Raw genomic sequence first — 11640 nt, 5'->3', positions numbered from 1 at the left:
ACTCTTTGTTCTCTTATGACCTTATATTTTTCCTTTCTCCTTACTTTCCAATCTATAAGGGGAACCTCTTGTTATTATGAAAATTATCTTTTCTGTTTTTAAATGAATAGACTTCTAAAACAGCAGGTTTAGATTTATAGTGAAATTTAGCTTCGAATATAGAGTGCTCATAGGCATACTCTCTTACATATAGCTTTGTCTGTTATTAAAATGCTGCATTACTGAAACAAAAAACAGAAAGCATTTTTAAAAAAGTAATGAAGTACTACATTTGTGTTATTACAACTGATTAATCAATACATGTTTTTTTTTAAACTTTTATTTAATAAATATAAATTTCCAAAGTACAACTTTTGGATTATAGCGGTTTTTTCCCCCATAACCACCCTCCCACCCACAAACCATCCCATCTCCTACTCCCTTTCCCATCCCATTCTTCATTAAGATTCATTTTTAATTATCTTTAGATACAGAAGATCAACTTAGTATATACTAAGTAAAGATTTCAACAGTTTGCACCCATATAGACACACAAAGTATAAAGTACGGTTTGTATACTAGTTTTACTGTTAATTCACATAGTACAACACATTAAGGACAGAGATTCTACATGCGGAGTAAATGCACAGTGACTCCAGTTGTTGATTTAATAACTGACACTCTTATTTATGACGTCAGTGATCACCTGAGGCTCTTGTCATGAGCAGCCAAGGCTATGGAAGCCTCTTGAGTTCACAAACTCCGACCATATTTAGACAAGGCCATAATCAAAGTGGAAGTTCTCTCCTCCCTTCAGAGAAAGGTACCTCCTTCTTTGATGGCCTGTTCCTTCCACTGGAATCTCACTCAGAGAGATCTTTCATTTAGTTAATTTTTTTTTGCTGCAGTGTCTTGACTTTCCATGCCTGAAATACTCTCATGGGCTTTTGAGCCAGATTCGAAAGCCTGAAGGGCCCATTTTGAGGCCAGAGTGCTGTCTAGGGCATCTGCCATTCTATGAGTCTGCTGTGTATCCGGCTCCCCATGTTGGATCGTTCTCTCCTTTTTAATTCTATCAGTTATTATTAGAAGAAACTGATCTTGTACGGGTATATTATTATTAACAGTTTGCATTAGGGATCCTTCTTTGTGTTATGCTGTTCTGTGGGTTTGGGTTGATAGATTTCATGTATCAGTCACTACAGTATCATCCTGAGTCACTTCACTGCTTCCTGCCTGGAGAGGCCCCTGGATTCCACCTAGACAACCCTCCTCCAGCTCCTAAGTCAGAAAACGCTGATCATTTTCTACCTTTTTTACATGGCACTAACTTGGAATCTATCACTGTATAGCATTTTCAGACTATCTTTTTCACTTACCCAAATGCACTTAAGCTTGCTTCACGTCTTTCTGTGGCTCAATAACTTATTTTTTTAATCCTGCATACTAGCTCAGTATATAGATATATTTGTGTTATTTCTCCACCTACTGAAGCAAATTTTGATCACTTCCGAGTTTTGGCATTTATTACTAAAGCTGCTGTAAACACTTGTAAGTAAATTTACTAAATGTAAATGTATGTGCTGAACATTCCTGTGGATAGAAGTTTTCAATTCCTTTGGGTGAATGCCAAGGAGTGCAATTGCTGGATTCTACACGAAGGCTATGTTTAGCTTTGTAAGAAACTGTCAAACTGTTTTCCAAAGTAGCTGTGTCACTTTGTATCACTGTGTATTTCCACCAGCAAACAAGAATCCTTGTCATTCCCAGTCCTTATAAGCATTTGCTCCTGTGTATGCTGGCTTTTAGCCAACCCAACCAGGAGTACAGTGGGATCTCGTTGTTTTAATATGCAGTTCTCTAATGACATATGATGCTGCCCAGTTTTTCATATGCTTATTTACCACTGTGCATCTTCCTTGCTGAGCAGTCTATTCACATCCTTTACCCATTTTCAAATTGGGTTGTTTGCTTTCCTGTTATAGAGTTTTAAGAATTCTTTACATATTTTGGATTCAAGGCCTTTATCAGATGTTTTATAAATATTTTCTGTCTGTGCATGTGTGACTCTTTTCTCTAATATTGGCTTTTGCAAAACAGAGGCTTTTAACTTTTATAAAGTCTACTTGGTCAAAATTTCCTTTCATGGCTCATGCTTTTGGTGTTGTATCTAAAATGTTATTTTAATATGTTTTTTATTGACAGGCAGAGTGGACAGTGAGAGAGAGACAGACAGAAAGAAAGGTCTTCCTTTTCCGTTGGTTCACCCCGCAATGGCCGCTGCGCAGGCGTGCTGTGGCTGGCGCACCGAGCTGATCCAAAGCCAGGAGCCAGGTGCTTCGCCTGGTCTCCCATGCGGGTGCAGGGCCCAAGCACTTGGGCCATCCTCCACTGCACTCCCGGGCCATAGCAGAGAGCTGGCCTGGAAGAAGGGCAACCGGGACAGAATCTGGCACCCCGACTGGGACTAGAACCCTGTGTGCAGGTGCCGCAAGGCAGAGGATTAGCCTATTGAGCCGCGGCGCTGGCCTAAATGTTATTGCCAAACTCAAAATTACATAGAATTCCTTCAGTTTTGTCTTCCAAAAGGTGTCTAGTTTTGAACTGGACACTCAACATCTGTGATCGATTCTGCATTATTAAAGGTATTAGGTTTGCATCTACGTTTGTTTGTTGCATGTGGATATTTTGCTGTTTCTGCACCATTTGTTGAAAGGATGACCCTTTCTCCACTGAATTTCCTTTACTATGTTTTCAAAGATCAATTGACTCGCTGGCGCCAGGGCTCAATAGGCTAATCCTCCGCCTAGCGGCGCTGGCACACCGGGTTCTAGTCCCAGTCGGGGCGCTGGATTCTGTCCCGGTTGCCCCTCTTTCAGGCCAGCTCTCTGCTATGGCCCGGGAGTGCAGTGGAGGATGCCCCAAGTGCTTGGGCCCTGCACCCACATGGGAAATCAGGAGAAGCACCTGGCTCCTGCCATCGGATCAGCGCGGTGTGCTGGCCGCATCGTGCTGGCCGCGGCGGCCATTGGAGGGGAACTAATGGCAAAAGGAAGACCTTTCTCTCTGTCTCTCTCTCTCTCACTGTCCACTCTGCCTGTAAAAAAAAAAAATTGACTCTAATCTGTTGCAGTGATATACCTGTCTTTGCTTTCACCAATCCCATACTGTTTTGAACTGTTTTGATCAGAGTGGCTTTATATGTATTCTGAAAGCTCTGCAGTATCGATCTTATGTGTTCTCCAATATTGTATTGGCTATTGTTGGTCTTTGCATCACCATATAAACCTTAGAAGCAGGGAAGAGGTGTATAGGCTAGCAGTTCAGATGCTCACATCCCCAAGTTCCTGAGCTCAATCACCAGGTTCTTGTTGGGCATTGCCTAAAATCTCCATTACAATATGGCACCTGGCGGATGTTCGAGGGGCATGTCTGTGGCTGCGGAGGCTAAGCTTACATAGATCAGACCACCAGCAGGGATAGGTCCGCTTTAGTTCCAGACATGCGGACAGTGAGTGATCCCTATACTTTACTTAAGGTGCCCTTTTGCGTAGTCCACTCATGCCTGCATGACCTTTTCGCTGATTGGCTCCCCTACTGCGCATGCCCTTCATAAGCCTTATAAGCCTGTATGCTTCCTCAATAAAGTGGTTCCTGCTTCGACAGAACTCACAGGTGCTTGTGGTGTGTTCCTGACCCATCGACCTTACCCTTCCCGTTGGCCTTGTTAGGGAGTGCTTGTGCTGCCCCTGCTGGTCAGGGGCTAGCATTGGGCTTGAGACCCGGACAGATTCTGACTTTAGTTTCCTGCCAGTGTAGAACCTTGGAGGCAGTGATGATGGTTCAAGAAACTGTATTGCACTGTGTATTGCTGTGTATCGCACTCCCAGTTCCCAGTTGTTGCCCTAGTACTCAGACTTGGCTACTGTAGGCATTTAGAGAGAGGAACAGCATGTCAGAGCACACTATTATTTGTCTGTTTCTCTTTTTCAAACAATTTTGTAAAAAGAATTGAAAAGAAAATCTTTGGAACCAGTTTGTTAATATTCACAAAACAGGCTTCTGAGATTTTGATTTTGTTTTGAATCTAAAGAACAAGTTGAGAAGAAATCAGTAAAAATACTGAGTCATCCCATTCATGAATATGCAGTTATCTCTCCATATTTAGATCTTTGATTTTTCTACAGAGTTCTATAGTTTTTTGATATAGATCATATAAATATTTTGTTAAATTTATAATTGTCAGTTTTGGGCATTGTGTTTTAAATTTTAAGTTCTACTTGTTTATTGTTGTTGTATAGGAAACAAATGGGCTTTTTACATCATCCTTGTATTCTATAATCTTGGCCTAACTGTCCATTAGTTACTGTAAACTCTTTTGTTTATTATTTGGGATTCTCTACACAATGATGAGATCTGAAAAAATAACTTCATTTCTTCAAGGCTGTATTTTATTACATTCCATGTTTATATTCCATTGTGTGTAAATTTATCACATTTTCCTTATCCATTTATCTATCAACAGACACCCAGGTAGATTCCATTGGTCAATTTCATATCTTAGCTATCATGAATAGTGTTGCAATGAACATGTGAGTACATGTATCTGTTCCATGTGCTGATTTCATTTCCTTCATATATATATCTCCCGAAGTAAAATAGGTGGGCCATATAGATCTTTAGTTTTTTGAGGAATCTTTATATTGTTCTCCATAATGGCTGTACTAATTGACATTCCCACTGTATAAGTATTCCTTTTTCTTCACATTCACACCAGCATTTGTTACTTTTCGTTTTTTTATATCAGCCATTCTAACAAGAGTAAGATGTTAACTCATTGTGGTTATGATTCAGTTCTCTGACAGCTAGTGATACTGAGCATTTTTTCATGTATTTTTTGACATCTTTTTTTTTTTTTTTTTTTGAGAAATGTCTATTCAAATCCATTGCCCTTTTTGAGTCCCTAATCTATTTTGGGTATCAATCCTTTTTCAGATAAATAGTTTACAATATTTTCTCCTATTCTGTCAGTTGTCTCTTCATCATACTGATTGTTCCATTTGCTGTGCAGAGGTTTCTTAGTTTGATATAATTACTGAGCTTTTGGTATCTTATCCAGTCATTGCCTATACAAATGTTTCCTCTATGCTTTTGTTTTCTTCTAGTAGTTTTATAGTTTCTGGTCTGACGTTTAGTCCTCTGATCCATTTTGAGTTGATTTTAGTATATAATAAGATAATGAGACAGGCAGAGGTTCAAGTTTCTTTCTTTCTTTTTTTTTTTTTTTTTAAGATTTTATTTATTTGAGAGGTAGAGTTACATATAGTGAGAGGGAGAGACAGAGAGAAAGGTCTTCCATCCACTGGTTCACTCCCCAAATGGCCACAACAGCTGGAGCTGTGCTGATCCGAAGCCAGGAGCCAGGAGCCAGGAGCTTCTTCCAGGTCTCCCATGAGGGTGCAGGGGCCCAAGCACTTGGGCCATCTTCTACTGCTTTTCTAGGCCATAGCAGAGAGCTGGATGGGAAGAGCAGCCGGGACTAGAACCAGCACCCATATGGGATGCTGGCGCAGTAGGCGGAGGATTAACCTACTGTGTCACAGAGCTGGCTCCAGAGGTTCAAGTTTCAATCTGCATATACAGATCCAGTTTTCCCATCACCATGTATTGAAGATACTATTCTTTTTTTTTTTTTTTTTTTTTTTTTTTTTGACAGGCAGAGTGGACAGTGAGAGAGAGACAGAGAGAGAAAGGTCTTCCTTTGCCGCTGGTTCACCCTCCAATGGCCGCCGCTGCAGCCGGCGCACCGCACTGATCCTGGCAGGAGCCAGGAGCCAGGTGCTTTTCCTGGTCTCCCATGGGGTGCAGGGCCCAAGCACCTGGGCCATCCTCCACTGCACTCCCTGGCCATAGCAGAGAGCTGGCCTGGAAGAGGGGCAACCAGGACAGAATCCGGCGCCCCAACCGGGACTAGAACCCGGTGTGCCGGCGCCGCAAGGTGGAGGATTAGCCTATTGAGCCACGGCGCCGGCTTGAAGATACTATTCTTATGGGAGTGGGTGAGGGGAGGTACAGGGGAAAGAACAACTATATTCCTAAAGTTGTATCTATGAAAAAATGCATTCATTAACTAAAAACTAAAAAAAAAAAAAAAAAGACGCTATTCTTTCTCCAATGCATTTTGTCGACACCTCTGTCAAGTATCCTATTGTTGTAGTTTCTTAGATTTATTTTTGGGATTCCTATCTCTAGCCTTGTTCTTTTTCTCAAAATTGGCTATTGAGAATTTCCATGCTTTTTTGGAGAATAGTCAGTTCAAGTTCTTGGCCCATTTTAAAAATTGAGTTGTTTTTGTTGTACCATTTTAAAATGTCTTTATGTATTCAGGATTTCAGCTTTTTCCTACTTTTGTGAAGATACATAAATCAATAAACATATCAAGAATGGATGATAAAAATCATATAATCATTGCAATAGGGGCAGAAAAAGCATTTGATAAAATTCAACAACCATTTATGGTTAAAATGATAAACAAATTAGGTATAGGAGGTTCATACTTCCATATAATAAAGGCGATACATGACAAATTCACAGCAAACACCATTCTGAATATTGAAAGTATTATGTCTAAGATCTGGAATTAGACAAAGATGTCCACTGTCAACACTCTTGAATATTACATTGAAAGTTTTAGCCAGAGCAATTAGATAATAGAAACAAATGAAAGGTACACAGAAAGAAGACAAATTTTCCCCATTTGCAGATGACATGAGTATATACACTGTAAAACCTAGACTCCACCAAAAGCTATTTAGATCTGATAAATGAATTCAACAAAGTTGCAAGATACAAAATCAACATATAAAAGTCAATAGGATCCTTATATACAAACAACAAACTTGCTGAGAAGGAAATCATAAAAGCAGTCCTGTTCACATTAGTCATTAAAAAGAAACACTAGCAATTTTGATCAAAGATGTGAAAGACCACCCATATTTACAGATTGGAACAATTAATATTGTTAAAATGCCCATGCTATGAAAAGCAACTAACAAATTCAATGCAATATTTTTTCTTTTGTTGCCTGTGTTTTTCATGTCATATCTAAACAATCATGTCAAAGTTCAAGGTAATACAGATTTATCCCTAGGTTGTATAGTTTAGTTCTTTCATTTAGCTCTCTGGCCCATGTTAAACTCACATGCATGATGTAAGAGTCCTGTTTCATTCTTTTGCATGTGGTTACCAATTTGTTTCAGCAAAGAGACTATTATTTCCTATTGAATGGGCTTGGCAACCTGGTTGAAATTGACCATCTATGTATGAATATAGGCTTATTTATGATTTATTTATAGTCTAAACTACTTCTTAATTGTATTTCATTTATCTAAATATCTACCTGCATGCCAGTACTACCTTTTTCTTTCCTGAGTTTATGTAGTAAGTTTTGAAAAGGGAATTTGTAAGTCCTCCAATTCTGTTCAAGATTATTTTGGCTATGCAGGGGAAGGGGGTTGTCCCCGGAAATTCCATAAATTTTTAAATTAATTTTTCTACCAAAAAAAAACCCCTAGGATTTTGATAGGAATTACAATCTGTAGATCATTTTCTTAACATACATTTTCTTAACTATGGATCATAATCTGTAGTTATTTTCTTAACTTCATTTTCTAACTATTCATTACTAGTATTTAGAAATACACCTGTTTGTTTAGCCTGAAAAACAAAGAGACAAATAGATAAAGATCTTCCAATTTCCTAGTTCACTTTTCAAAATGTCTGTAATACATGCCACAGCAGGTGCACATTAGAAGAAAGCTGGAATTAGGAAAGGATCTGGGATTCCAACACCCAGGCATTCCAATACAGGGCAGAGGCATCTCAAACAGTGCCTTAACCACTGTGTGAAATGCCTACCTCCGACAACTGACTTTTGTCTGCTGACCTTGTATCCTGCAACTTGACTGAAATTATTTGACAGCTCTAACAGATTTCTGGGGGAATTCTTTAGTACTTTCTTTTTTTTTTTTTTTTTTTGACAGGCAGAGTGGACAGTGAGAGAGAGAGACAGAGAGAAAGGTCTTCCTTTGCTGTTGGTTCACCCTCCAATGGCCGCCGCGGCCGGCGCGCTACGGCCGGCGCACCGCGCTGATCCGATGGCAGGAGCCAGGAGTCAGGTGCTTTTCCTGGTCTCCCATGGGGTGCAGGGCCCAAGCACCTGGGCCATCCTCCACTGCACTCCCTGGCCACAGCAGAGGGCTGGCCTGGAAGAGGGGCAACCGGGACAGAATCCGGCCCCCCGACCGGGACTAGAACCCGGTGTGCCGGCGCCGCTAGGCGGAGGATTAGCCTAGTGAGCCGCGGCGCCGGCCTTTTTTAATTTTTGACAGGCAGAGTGGACAGTGAGAGAGAGAGACAGAGAGAGAAAGGTCTTCCTTTGCCGTTGGTTCACCCTCCAATGGCCGCCGCTGCAGCCGGCGCACCGCGCTGATCCGATGGCAGGAGCCAGGATCCAGGTGCTTTTCCTGGTCTCCCATGGGGTGCAGGGCCCAAGCACCTGGGCCATCCTCCACTGCACTCCCGGGCCATAGCAGAGAGCTGGCCTGGAAGACGGGCAACCGGGACAGAATCCGGCGCCCCAACCGGGACTAGAACCCGGTGTGCCGGCGCCGCAAGGTGGAGGATTAGCCTATTGAGCCACGGCGCCGGCTCTTTAGTACTTTCTACATTTAAGATCCTGTCATCCACAAATGTAGAGATTTCTGCTTCTTCCTTTTCAATTTGTATAGCTTTTATTCTTCTTGTCCGTCCAGCAGCCAGGTGAAGAGTTATTCAAGCTTCCTTTTCTAGCTTTGAATTTAGTTTTCTCTTCTTGTTCTAGTTCCTCGAGGTATGAAGTTATTGGTTTCAGATCATTCCTTTTAAATGTAGATATTTATAGCTGTAAATTTCTCACTGAACATTTCTGCTTTTATTATACCTCGTACATTTTATTATGTTGTTTTCTTAAGGTATTTAAAAATTCTTCCTTACCTAAGTTTTGTCCTAGTTTTCTCCTTTGACTTGTTGGTTGGTTTTAAGTGTGTTTAATTTTTCCATACAGTATTCAGTGATCAGCTAGTGATTCACCAATGCCAAGACTCAGCTGGTTTTTGCTTAACTGCTCATCCAGCTGCTGGAAGCCATCAGTTAATATCCAGGGTCCCAGTAAAGTTGATTCAGACAGTCACTGCAAATTCCTTAGCTGATTTTGTGGAGGGTTAGATTGGCTTTTGGCATACCCTATCCACCATTTTCCTGACATCACTCAGTATTCAATTTGCTTTGAAAGAGGATGAGAATTTTTTCTTACCTATGTTTAAAAAAAAAAAAAACATCGAGTAGAAAATAAACTGCAAAACTGAAATAAAGTGGTTTCCTGGAGAAAAACGAGGAAACAGAGATAGGAGCCAGATTTCCTGTTTTTTACATTACAATTTACACTTACATTAGATCACATATTTGACATGCTGAATAAAATGCCGGCTGTGATGAAACATTTGACCAAGACATCCTCCGCCACTGAGTAATGATAATGGAGTAAATGTGCCTAGAATAAGGTTATAAATAAGTCTTATATTTTCCTTATAAAAATAAAGGTTTGACAGACTAATGCTTGGACATTCCACAAGTACCTGAATAAAACTGCTCTTCAAAACTGAAATGCTACCACTCCTATTTTTGTTGTTGCTACCACCAGTACTTATCCACTAACATCATAGTCCCACCTGTTATCTTCAGCAACTCCAGGCTACTTTAACAATATCTTGAATCTGACCACTATTCTACACTCCTATTACCACTGCCTCAATTTGCACTTATACTTCCTATCTGGACTACCAAATGGCCAAACTGGACTATTTTTCTGACATTCTTTTTCTTTTCTTTTTTTTTTTTTTTTTTTTTTTTTGACAGGCAGAGTTAGTGAGAGAGAGAGAGAGAGAGAAAGGTCTTCCTTTTTCTGTTGGTTCAATCCCCAAATGGCCACCACGGCCGGCGTGCTGCGCAGATCTGAAGGCAGGAGCCAGGTGCTTCCTCCTGGTCTCCCATGTGGGTACAGGGCCCAAGCACTTGGGCCATCCTCTACTGCCTTCCCTGAAAGAGGAGCAATCGGGACAGAATCTGGCACCCCAACCAGGACTAGAACCCGGGGTGCCGGCACTGCAGGTGGAGGATTAGCCAAGTGAGCTGTGGTGCCAGCCAACATGCTTTTTCTAAAACCATTTTCCATTGTGTCTTGTTTTCATTAAAAAACAAAAACAAAAACAAAAACAAAAAACCTAAATGCCGTCTCTAAGGGAGAAAAGGCAGAAGCTACATATGTAAGGTTCCTCCTAGTTATCTGTTTTCCAGCTTTCAGATACAGGTACTCTGTTGTTTATTATTTTTTGTTTATAAAAGGAATTTCCCAAATTCAAGCTCCACTTAATGTTGCTTATTCCAGTTTACAATTACTGATGTCCACAAGCCCTACATAACTCATTCTGAAGTCTTCAGTTTCCTGCATTAGAAATGTTGTTTTGTGTCTTTTTGTTTTTGGACAGTTTTCTTCTACCTGTAATGTCATTCTCCCTGTCTTGGGAAACTGCTGAAACAACCTCAGCTTAGAGATGACAGAAATCTATCAGCCCCTAGGCAGTTTCTTGTTTCCCTCTCAGTTTCCATAATATTCTGTTTCTCTGCTGTTAAACCTTTACCATTCTGAATATCTTCACCATTTACCAACACCTGTGATCTCGGACAAATAACTTGGATCTAAGGACTTGGTTTCCTCACCTTCAAAATGGGTTTAAGTGTAATACCAAGGCACTGCGGCGTTGGAATGGGAGGATTGAATGTGGTGATATATGAAAGGACTCAGAAGAGTGCACATTAGACTTAATCAAGTGATAGATACCTGTCCTAGTAATACCACCACTGCCACTACCCATTCACTTACACAGGTCTACTAACCTGTAAGCCCTGACGGCTTACTTCTGTACCCTTCCTACATCTCATGGTAAGAACTCAGTGTTGGAAGAAATGATCAGTATTCTCCAATACCCAGTACGAATAGCGTCATCTATTTGATATTATCATCGGGTTGAAATTATTATTTGCTTTCTAATGCCTTCTGTTAATTCTTTTTGCAAGAGATATTATTTAATATAAATATCCTAATTTCCTAAGAAATCTTACAAACTAAAGTTATTTAAATAAACTTAATCTAGCATTTAATAAATCCATATAATTTAATAAGTTTTCTCTCTAGTGCCTTCCATTAATTCTTTTTGCAAGACATTATTTAATATAAATATTCTAATTTCCCAAGAAATGTTTTTTACAGCAATTAAAACAATCCAAGTTTATTATTTGATATATTTAGATGTGAGAGCCAATTTCCTGTTACCTAATATATTTAAATAGACTTGTCTAATAGAAAAGATGCCCATTGTGATGGATAATTTTGCATCTACTTGGCTAGGCCACAGCATGCAGCTATGTATGTGCTCAAACATTAGGGTGTTTCTGTGAGGATTTTTTTTTTTTGACAGGCAGAGTGGACAGTGAGAGAGAGACAAAGAGAAAGGTCTTCCTTTGCTGTTGGTTCACCCTCCAATGGCCACCGCGGCCGGCGCACCG

Source organism: Oryctolagus cuniculus, chromosome 6 (genome assembly GCF_051225735.1).
Source record: "Oryctolagus cuniculus isolate XC-2025 breed Fujian yellow rabbit chromosome 6, ASM5122573v1, whole genome shotgun sequence".
Classification (NCBI taxonomy): Eukaryota; Metazoa; Chordata; class Mammalia; order Lagomorpha; family Leporidae; genus Oryctolagus; species Oryctolagus cuniculus.
The sequence above is the reverse complement of the archived record's forward strand: the minus strand, read 5'-3'. Positions refer to the sequence as shown.